Below are 10,837 nucleotides of genomic sequence, written 5' to 3' on the forward strand. Positions count from 1 at the left end.
TTTAAATGTTTGGTAGCATTCCCCTGGAAACCATCTGGCCCTGGGCTTTTGTTTGTTTGGAGATTTTTGATGACTGTTTCAATCTCCTTACTGGTTATGGGTCTGTTCAGGTTTTCTATTTCTTGCTGGTTCAGTCATTGTAGTTTATATGTCTCTAGGAATGCATCCATTTCTTCCAGATTGTCAAATTTGCTGGTGTATAGTTGCTCATAATATGTTCTTATAATTGTTTGTATTTCTTTGGTGTTGGTTGTGATCTCTCCTCTTTCGTTCATGATTTTATTTATTTGGGTCCTTTCTCTTCTCTTTTTGATAAGTCTGACCAGGGGTTTATCAATCTTATTAATTCTTTCAAAGAACCAGCTCCTAGTTTCGTTGACGTATTCTGTTGTGTTTTTTTGGTTTCTATTTCATTGATTTCTGCTCTGATCTTTATGATTTCTCTTCTCCTGCTGGGTTGAGGGTTTCTTTCTTGTTCTTTCTCCAGCTCCTTTAGGTGTTGGGTTAGGTTGTGTACCTGAGACCTTTCTTGTTTGTTGAGAAAGGCTTGTGTCGCTATATATTTTCCTCTCAGGACTGTCTTTGCTGTGTCCCACAGATTTTGAACCATTGTGTTTTCATTATCATTTGTTTCCATGAATTTTTTCAATTCTTCTTTAATTTCCTGATTGAATCTTTCATTCTTTAGAAGGCTGCTGTTCAGTCTCCGTCTATTTGGGTTCTTTCCAAATTTCCTCTTGTGATTGAGTTCTAGCTGCAGTGCATTGTGGTCTGAAAATATGCAGGGAATGATCCCAATCTTTTGATACCGGTTGAGACCTGATTTGTGACCCAGGATGTGATCTATTCTGCAGAATATTCCATGTGCACTAGAGAAGAATGTGTATTCTGTTGCTTTGGGATGGAATGTTCTGAAGATATCTGTGGTGTCCATCTGGTCCAGTGTGTCATTTAAGGCCTTTATTTCCTTGTTGATCTTTTGTTTGGATGATCTGTCCATTTCAGTGAGGGGATTGTTAAAGTCCCCTACTATTATTGTATTATTGTCGATGTGTTTCTTTGATTTTATTAATTGGTTTATATAGTTGGCTACTCCCATGTTACGGGCATAGATATTAAAAATTGTTAGATCTTCTTGTTGGACAGACCCTTTGAGTATGATATAGTGTCCTTCCTCCTCTCTTATTATAGTCTTTGGCTTGAAATCTAACTGATCTGATATAAGGATTGCCACCCCAGCTTTCTTTTGATGTCCATTAGCATGGTAAATTGTTTTCCACCCCCTCACTTTAAATCTGGAGGTGTCTTTGGGTCTAAAATGAGTTTCTTGTGGGCAGCATATTGATGGGTTTTGTTTTTTTTATCCATTCTGGTACCCTGTGTCTTTTGATTGGGGAATTTTAGCCCATTTACATTCAAGGTAACTATTGAGAGGTATGAATTTATTGCCATTGTATTGCCTGTAATGTGACTGTTACTATATATTGTCTCTGTTCCTTTCTGATCTATTACTTCTAGGCTCTCTCTTTGCTTAGAGGCCCCTTTCAATATTTCCTGTAGAGCTGGTTTGGTGTTTCCAAATTCTTTCAGTTTTTGTTTGTCCTGGAAGCTTTTTATCTCTCCTTCTATTTTCAATTGTAGCCTAGCTGGATATAGTATTCTTGGCTCCATGTTTTTCTCATTTAGTGCTCTGAATATATCATGCCAGTTCTTTCTGGCCTGCCAGGTCTCTGTGGATAAGTCCTCTGCCAATCTAAATTTTTACCATTGTATGTTACAGACTTCTTGTCCCAGGCTGCTTTCAGGATTTTCTCTTTGTCGCTAAGTCTTGTAAATTTTACTATTAGATGACAGGATGTGGACCTATGCTTATTGATTTTGAGGGGTGTTCTCTGCATCTCCTGGATTTTGATGATTGTTCCCTTTGCCATATTAGGGAAATTCTCTATAATAATTCTCTCCAATATACCTTCTGCTCCCCTCTCTCTTCTTCTGGAATCCCAATTATTCTAATGTTGTTTCGTCTTATGGTATCACTTTTCTCTTGAATTCTTCCCTCGTGGTTCAGTAGTTGTTTGTCTCTCTTTTGCTCAGCTTCTTTATTCTCTGTCATTTGGTCTTCTATATCAATAATTCTTTCTTCTGCCTCATTTCTCCCAGCAGTAAGAGCCTTCATTTTTTAATTGCACCTCATTAATAGCTTTTTTGATTTCAACTTGGTTAGATTTTAGTTCTTTTATTTCTCCAGAAAGGGCTTTTATTTCTCTGGACAGGGTTTCTCTCATATCTTCCATGCCTTTTTTGAGCCCAGCTAGAACCTTGATAATCGTCATTCTGAACTCTAGATCTGACATATTACCAATGTCCTTATTGATTAGGTCCCTAGCCATTGGTACTGCCTCTTTTTCTTTTTTTTGTGGTGAATTTTTCCGCCTTGTCATTCTGTCCAGATAATATATGAAGGAGTAGATAAAATACTAAAAAGGTGGCAAAGACCCTATGAAAATTTGCTTTAACCAAATCAGAAGAGACCCCAAATCGTTGGGGGGGAGGAAGGGGGGTAAAAAGAAGTTCAGAAAAAAAATTTAAAAAGGAAAACAAATAAAGAAACAATATAAAAAATATATATATACTGGTGACTAGAACAGGGTCACTCACTTAATTTTGGGAGTATTTTGGTCTCTCAGAAGAAACTATCTCTCAAAATTTTAAAAAATGAAAAATGTATATAAGGGTAAACATAATGAAGGGATGGAATATGACTATAAAGATGAAAAAAATCCTTTTTTTTATCTTTCTAAAAAAGGAGTTGATAAGGTAAGTAGGTTGGGAGAATAAAGAAAAAGATAGTGGAGAGAATTTGCTCAGGCTGGAGACCAGAACAAGCCCGGTGCTAGATTTAGGGTGTATTTTGATCTATTAGAAGAAGTTGTACCCCAAATTTTTTAGAAGAAAAAACCCTATGTATACAAAAAATAAAGTTAGATACAATGAAGGATAAAAGATGACTATAATAATGAAGTTTCAAAAAAAGATTATTTTTTTAATGAAATGTGTGGTTAAGATAAACTAGTTAAAAAACACTAAAAGGAAAGGGTAATAGTTAAAAAATTTAGCAGAAAAAAAATTAAAAAAAATTAACTTTTCAAGAAAAAGAATCATGGGGAGAAAGCCATGAATTCCATGCTTTGCTTTCTCCTCTGGAATTCTGCTGTTCTCCTTGGTAAGTGAACTTGGTGTTGGATCTTCTTGATCCTCTGGGGAAGGGGACTGTTGTAGTGATTCTTAGGTGTCTTTGCCCAAGGCTGAATTGCACCGTCCTTACCAGGGGCCAGGCTAAGTAATCTGCTAGGGTTCGCTTTCAGGAGCTTTTTTTTTTTTTTTTAAGATTTTATTTATTTATTTGACAGAGAGATCACAAGTAAGCAGAGAGGCAGGCAGAGAGAAGGGGGGAAGCAGGCTCCCTGCTGAGCAGAGAGCCTGATGTGGGGCTCGATCCCAGGACTCTGAGACCATGACCTGAGCCGAAGGTAGAGGCTTTAACCCACTGAGCCACCCAGGCGCCCCCGCTTTCAGGAGCTTTTGTTTCCTGAATGCCTTCTGTAGAGTTCCAGAGGACGGGAATGAAAATGGCGGCCTCCCAGTCTCTGGCCTGGAGGAGCCAAGAGCTCGGGGCCCCACTCCTCAGTGCATCCTCAGAAAAAAGCGTTCAGTTACTCCTGTCTCCCTGTCCTCCGGCTGCACTCCGAGCTCACCCAGCCTGTGACCAAGCGTCTCTGTCCCTGGCACACAGCTCCGCCTAGGGTCTCTGAACCGCAGATCCCTGAGCTCTTCCAGGGGGTCTCCCTGGATCTTGTGGGGACCCCACTCACAGAGCAGTAGCCTGTGCCACGGATTAGGTTCAAGATAACCCCGAGTTGAGAGCTCACTCCTCAGCTCCGTCTCTGTAGCTGACTTCCCTGCTCTAATACCTGCGAGCTCTGAGACACTTAGATATCCCCGATCCTTCTGTGACCCTGTGGGACCAGAGGCCACGCTGTCCCCATGTGGGCTTCACCCCGGTGTAGCCTCTGGAGTGATGTCCCTCAGTGGAGCAGACTTTTAAAAGTCCTGATTTTGTGCTCCGTTGCTCCGCCGCTTGCCGGGAGCCGGCCCCTCCCCCCTGCAGTCTATCTTCCCATTGCTTTGGATTCACTTCTCTGCCCATTCTGCCTTTCAGAAAGTAGTCGATTTTCTGTTTCTAGAATTGTTGCTCTTCTTCTCTTCAATCTCCTCTTGGATTTGTAGGTGTTTGGAGTGATTTGATAAGCTATCTAGCTGATCTCCTGCTACCTGATGTCGTCTCACCCTGCTACTTCTCCGCCATCTTGACTCCTCCCCTCTGGAAGCACCTTTCTTTCCTTAGATTTTATACAGGCTGCTTGGTTGCCCTACAACCTCAACTCTTTGATCGGTTCAAGAAAAGTTGTGATTTTATAGTTCATCTAACTTTTTCTCATTCTGTTGGCAGGGTGGGGGGTACGGTATTCTGTCCAGCTCTCTACATCCTAATCACAAGTCAAATTACAGTGTTTTAAAGCCACTTGAAATAGTTGCTCTCTGTGTGGTTGTGAATATTTAATTCATCATACCATAGGTTCATATATTTTATTTTTCTTTTAGTTTTAAGGACTTCTTTTAAGTTTTAATTTTGTTTCATAATTATGTGAACTATTTATATGATTTCAAGTCATATACATGGAACAACTTGTATTTGACAAAGCCTAGCCTCTTTCCCTGTCTCCTCTACCTTATTCCTCCCTTTCCTTAATAGGAGACCTCTTTTTAAAAAAACCATATGACGTACATCACACTGCATGATTTATTTCTTACACATTTCTTACATTTAAAAGATAACATTAGGGGTGCCTGGGTGGCTCAGCCTGTGAAGCATCTGCCTTTGGCTCAGGTCATGATCCCAGGGTCTGGTGATCAACTCCCACATCAAGCTCCTTGCTCCGCAGGGAGTTTGCTTCTTCCTCTCCCTCTGCTCCTTATGCTCTTTCTCTGTCAAATAAATAAAATCTTAAAAATAACGTTCAGGTGTGAGAGTGTGTATTTGTATTTTCTCCTTTCTTAGGTAAATGGTAGCATATTTTACAGACTTTTCTCCACATTCCTTTTTTATTTAACACTCCATAAATAGTACTTTGAAGATATTCCCATTTCTTTTATAGCTGCATAGAACTCTGTTATATCCATATCCCATACTTTATTCAAGTAGTCGTCTGTTGATGGGCATATGGGTTATTCTCGGGTTTTTGCTTTTATAAGTAGTGTTATAATAAGTAGCTTTGTGTATATGTGTTTTTGTGTTTTTGCCCCTTGTCTTTAGACTCCTAAAGGTGGCATTGCTTAGTCAATGGGTGATCCATGTATAAATTTGCTAGATATTGCCAGATTCATCTTCAGTAGACTGTAGTATTATTTTGCATTCCCACCAGATGTGTGTGAATACTTCACTCCCAGAGTATGTTGTCAAACTGTTGTATTTTTGCCAGTCTTAACAGGGAAAAGTGTTTATTACAAGTAGCTTTAATTTGCATTTCTTATTAAAAGTGTGTTTGAGAAGTTATTTTTCATAAGTTCTTTGAGCAACTTTATTCTTCCTAAAATTTCAGTGTACTGTCTTGTACTTCATTTACCTGCAACTGCTACCCTTTAAATATTGTGCCTTTTGGGCCAAAATCCATGTGAGAAGGGATTGCTTTTATTTTCTTAGGGACTTGAAGATTTCAGAGTTTTAGTTATACTAATAAAATTTGGCATTTGAACATAAGAGTTTATAAGCTTGCAATCTCATAATTCACTTTGGAAATGTTACTTGATCTGGTTTGCTAGGTAACCTGGTAGAAAGAGTAGAGATAAGAATTTATTTTGATATTTCCTTGTTCTTCCCAGTTTCCCATTAGGCTTCACTTCACGCTCCTTTCTAGCCAGCAGAGCCCACCAGAGCCTACCACAGAGCAAAAGAGCTATAGAATTGTGGCTGTGTGAAGATGCGATTGCCAAAAGGTCGCTTTCAGATAGCTGTGCAATCTTGCTAGCTTGTGCCATGTGAAGGTTTTATGCTTGAAAGAAAGCAAATATTTGAGGGCAAGAAAGTGTCTATGCCATTTACTTTGTAATTTTTTCCATCATGTGCCATCTCCTTCTTTAAGTTAAAAGAAAAAACCATTTGAGAATTTTAGTTGACCACATTGTGTAATGTCTGGTAAACTAATACCTTACTTTAAAAACTGTGTAACACCCCATGAAAAGACATAGTCCCTACTCACTAGGAAATGATGTCTTTGAAAAATGTTGCAGTTGATTACAGACTTTAATTTTTTTCCCCAACTCTTCTCAGTTTGCAGGCCTTTCTGATATATCAATCTCACAAGACATCCCTGTGGAAGGAGAAATCACCATTCCTATGAGATCTCATATTCGGGAATTTGACAGCTCCACATTAAATGAATCTGTTCAGAATACCATTGTAAGTTAGCCTAGCTGAGAGAACTTCTGTTCAGTATCATGGGACTAAGTAACTATAGGACTTTTTTTTGTTTGACTCACTGATTTTCAGTACATCTTATTTATTGAAATTTAAGATTTTCCCCTAGAGAATAACTCATATAGCCTTTCTGGAGAGCAATTTGGCTATAATGAATATTAAGAATCTTACAATGTTCGAATATTTTTAAGCTGGTAATTCTGCTCCACATAGGGTATATGGAATTTTAAAAAACATATTTTTCAAAATACAGAAGAATATTAATATACAAAGATGTTTATTACAGCATTCCTTATAATAAGGGTAAATTGAACAACAGAAGGGATTTCAGTTAAGTAAATTATATCTATGGGATGGAATACTAAACAACTGTTAAAAATGTATTTATAAAGAACTGTTAATTACATGAAGAAATTTCTAGGTGAAAAAATTAGGACAGAATTATCTCAACTATATTTTGACAGCTTATATTTGTATTACTGTACTCTTCCTCAAATGTCTAGATTTTTTAAAAACTTTTATTTATTTATTTATTTGAAAGAGAGAGAGAGGAGATTGAACAGGGTGGGGGAGGGGGAGAGTGAGAAGGAGAGCAGACTCCCTGCTGAGCAGGGAGCCCAACAGGGGCTTGATCCCAGGACTGTAAGATCATTACCTGAGCCACCCAGGTGCTCCTCAGCTATTTTGATTTTTAAAAATCTTGCTTCTAGGATTCATTTACCAGTTAAATTGTGAATGTTGGAAATTAATTTGTTTTATTCTGTATAATATGGTAGTTAGGGAGCAGGCTAATTGGCCCTTAGGACTTCATCAGTTATGAACTGAAAGTCAGATGCCATGTGTTGCAGAGAAGATTTTAATAGTTACATTATTTTAGTTTCTTTAAGTAACATATTAGTACAGCTGTGTTTCTCCTTTAAAGAGCTTTAAAAATCAAAACAGAACAGGTGGATGTGGTAAAGAGTTAAATGTTGGCTTAAGGAGTTAATTAAAAAGTTAATAGAGCATGGGTAGTATATAAGACTGATGAATCATTGACCTCTACCTCTGAAACCGATTATGCATTTTATATTAATTAATTGAATTTAAGTAAATTAAAAAAAGGAAAAAAGTTAGTATAAATGCATTACCTTTCTGTTTGTTTGTATAGTGAAGGGGTAAAACTGACATTGTAATTCCCAAATTCAGTGAACCTAGGAGGTTAAAATAAATTTGAGCAAATTAAGTGAGGGGACTACTTCATAACTTGGTCAGGACACTACAAGAAGTTGTTTATGTCTTTCAGATGCGTGATCTAAAAGCTGTTGGGAAAAAATTCATGCATGTTTTGTACCCAAGGAAAAGTAATACTTTGTTGAGAGATTGTAAGTATATAGTTTTTTGAGGATTTGCTGTTTTTCACTGAACCTTATCAAATACTTTATGTGGCTACATTGCTGTGATAAGAAAACTGGCATTTTGCAGAATGAAAAATATATAAAAGAATATGCAAATGAACATTTTGGAAGAATTTAAACATTTAGAATTGAATTTCAGAGATTGGAAGACTTTGCCTAATGTATCATCTTTGTCAATAAATATAGACAGTATATCTTTTTTTGTTTGTTTTTGTTTTTGTTTTATTAATTATTTTTATTAAAATATAATGTATTATTTGCCCCAAGGGAACAAGTCTGTGAATCATCAGGCTTGCACACTTCACAGCACACACCAAATCACATACCCTCCCTAATGTCCATAACCCAACCACCCTCTCCATACCTCCTGCCCCCCAGCAACCCTCAGTTTGTTTCATGAGATTTAGAGTCTCTTATGTTTTGTCTCCCTCCCAATCCCATCTTGTTTCGTTTTCCTTTCCCTAACCCCAAAGGCCCCCCCATTCTGCCTCTCAAATTCCTCATATCAGAGAGATCACATGATAATTGTCTTTCTCTGATTGACTTACTTCGCTCAGCATAATACCCTCTAACTCCATCCACGTTGTTGCAAATGGCAAGATTTCATTTCTTTTGATGGCTGCATAGTATTCCATTGTGCATATATACCACATCTTTATCCATTCATCTGTTGATGGACATCTAGGTTCTTTCCATAATATGGCTATTGTGGACATTGCTGCTATGAACATTCGTGTGCACATGCCCCTTCAAAATCACTACATTTGTATCTTTAGGGCAAATACCCAGTAGTGCGATTACTGGGTCATAGGGTAGCTCTATTTCTAACTTTTTGAGGAACCTCCATGCTGTTTTCCAAAGTGGTTGCACCAGCTTGCATTCCCACTAACAATATAGGAGGGTTCCCCGTTCTCCACATCCTCTCCAACATCTGTCGTTTCCTGACTTGTTAATTTTAGCCATTCTTACTGGTGTGAGGTGGTATCTCATTGTGGTTTTGATTTGTATTTCCCTGATGCCGAGTGATGGTGAGCATTTTTCCATGTGTCAGTTGGCCATCTGGATGTCTTTGCAGAAATGTCTATTCATGTCCTCTGCCCATTTCTTGATTAGGTTATTTGTTCTTTGGGTGTTGAGTTTGTAAGTTCTTTATAGATTTTTGGATACTAGCCCTTTATCTGATATTTCATTTGCAAATATCTTCTCCCATTCTGTCAGTTGTCTTTTGGTTTTGTTGACTGTTTCCTTTGCTGTGCAAAACCTTTTGATCTTGGTGAAGTCCCAAGAATTCATCTTTCCCCTTGCTTCCCTTGCCTTTGGCAATGTCTCTAGGATGAAGTTGCTGCGGCTGAGGTCGAAGAGGTTGCTGCCTGTGTTCTCCTCAAGGATTTTGATGGATTCCTTTTTCACATTGAGGTCCTTCATCTATTTTGAGTCTGTTTTCGTGTGTGGTGTAAGAAAGTGGTCCAATTTCATTTTTCTGCATGTGGCTGTCCAATTTTCCCAACACCATTTATTGAAGAGGCTGTCTTTTTTCCATTGGACATTCTTTCCTGCTTTGTCGAAGATTAGTTGACCATAGAGTTGAGGGTCTATTTCTGGGCTCTCTATTCTGTTCCATTGATCTATGTGTCTGTTTTTGTGCCAGTACCATACTGTCTTGATGATGACAGCTTTGTAATAGAGCTTGAAGTCTGGAATTGTGATGTCACCAACTTTGGTTTTCTTTTTCAATATTCCTTTGGCTATTTGAGGTCTTTTCTGGTTCCATATAAATTTTAGGATTATTTGTTCCAGTTCTTTGAAAAAATTGATGGTATTTTGATAGGGATTGCATTGAATGTGTAGATTGCTTTAGGTAGCATGAACATTGTCACAACATTTGTTCTTCCAATCCATGAGCATGGAACGTTTTTCCATTTCTTTGTGTCTTCCTCAATTTCTTTCATGAGTACACTATAGTATTCTGAGTACAGATTCTTTGCCTCTTTGGTTAGGTTTATTCCTAGGTATCTTATGGTTTTGGGTGCAGTTGTAAATGGGATTGACTCCTTAATTTCTCTTTCTTCTGTCTTGCTGTTGGTGTATAGAAATGCAACTGATTTCTGTGCATTGATTTTATATCCTGACACTTTACTGAATTCCTGTATGAGTTCAGGTGGTTTTGGAGTGGAGTCTTTTGGGTTTTCCACATATAGTATCATATGCAAGGAGTGATAATTTGACTTCTTTGCCAATTTGGATGCCTTTAATTTTTTGTTGTTGTTGTCTGATTGCTGAGGCTAGGACTAGGATTTCTAGTACTATGTTGAATAACAGTCGTGATAATGGACATCCCTGCCATGTTCCTGACCTTAGGGGAAAAGCTCTCAGTTTTCCCCTATTGAGAATGATATTTGCGGTGGGTTTTTCATAGATGGCTTTGATGATATTGACCTATGTACCCTCTATCCCTACACTTTGAAGAGTTTTGATCAAGAAAGGATGCTGTACTTTGTCAAATGCTTCTTCAGCATATATGGAGAGTATCATATGGTTCTTGTTCTTTCTTTTATTAATGTATTTTATCACAATGATTGACTTGTGGCTGTTGAACCAACCTTGCAGCCCTGGAATAAATCCCACTTGGTCGTGGTGAATAATCCTTTGAATGTACTGTTGGATCCTATTGGCTAGTATTTTGGTGAGAATTTTTGCATCTGTGTTCATCAAGGATATTGGTCTGTAATTCTCCTTTTGATGGGGTCCTTGTCTGGTTCTGGGACCAAGGTGATGCTGGTCTCAAAAAATGAGTTTGGAAGTTTTCCTTCCATTTTTATTTTTCAGAACAGTTTCAGGAGAATAGGAATTAATTCTTCTTTAAATGTTTGGTAGCATTCCCCTGGAAACCATCTGGCCCTGGGCT

General features: G+C 38.0%; 1 long non-coding RNA gene across 1 annotated transcript; it reads left to right on the top strand.

Moving 5' to 3' along the window:
- Nucleotides 1-6,265: 6,265 nt before the first annotated feature.
- Nucleotides 6,266-7,878, top strand: LOC116863532. The gene is made up of 2 exons (XR_004381835.1): nucleotides 6,266-6,517; nucleotides 7,821-7,878. It is a non-coding gene; the product is annotated as an uncharacterized LOC116863532 (long non-coding RNA).
- The last annotated feature ends 2,959 nt before the right edge of the window (nucleotides 7,879-10,837 follow it).

Source organism: Lontra canadensis, unplaced genomic scaffold, assembly GCF_010015895.1.
Source record: "Lontra canadensis isolate GAN:19392208 unplaced genomic scaffold, GSC_riverotter_1.0 scaffold1509, whole genome shotgun sequence".
Taxonomy (NCBI): Eukaryota; Metazoa; Chordata; class Mammalia; order Carnivora; family Mustelidae; genus Lontra; species Lontra canadensis.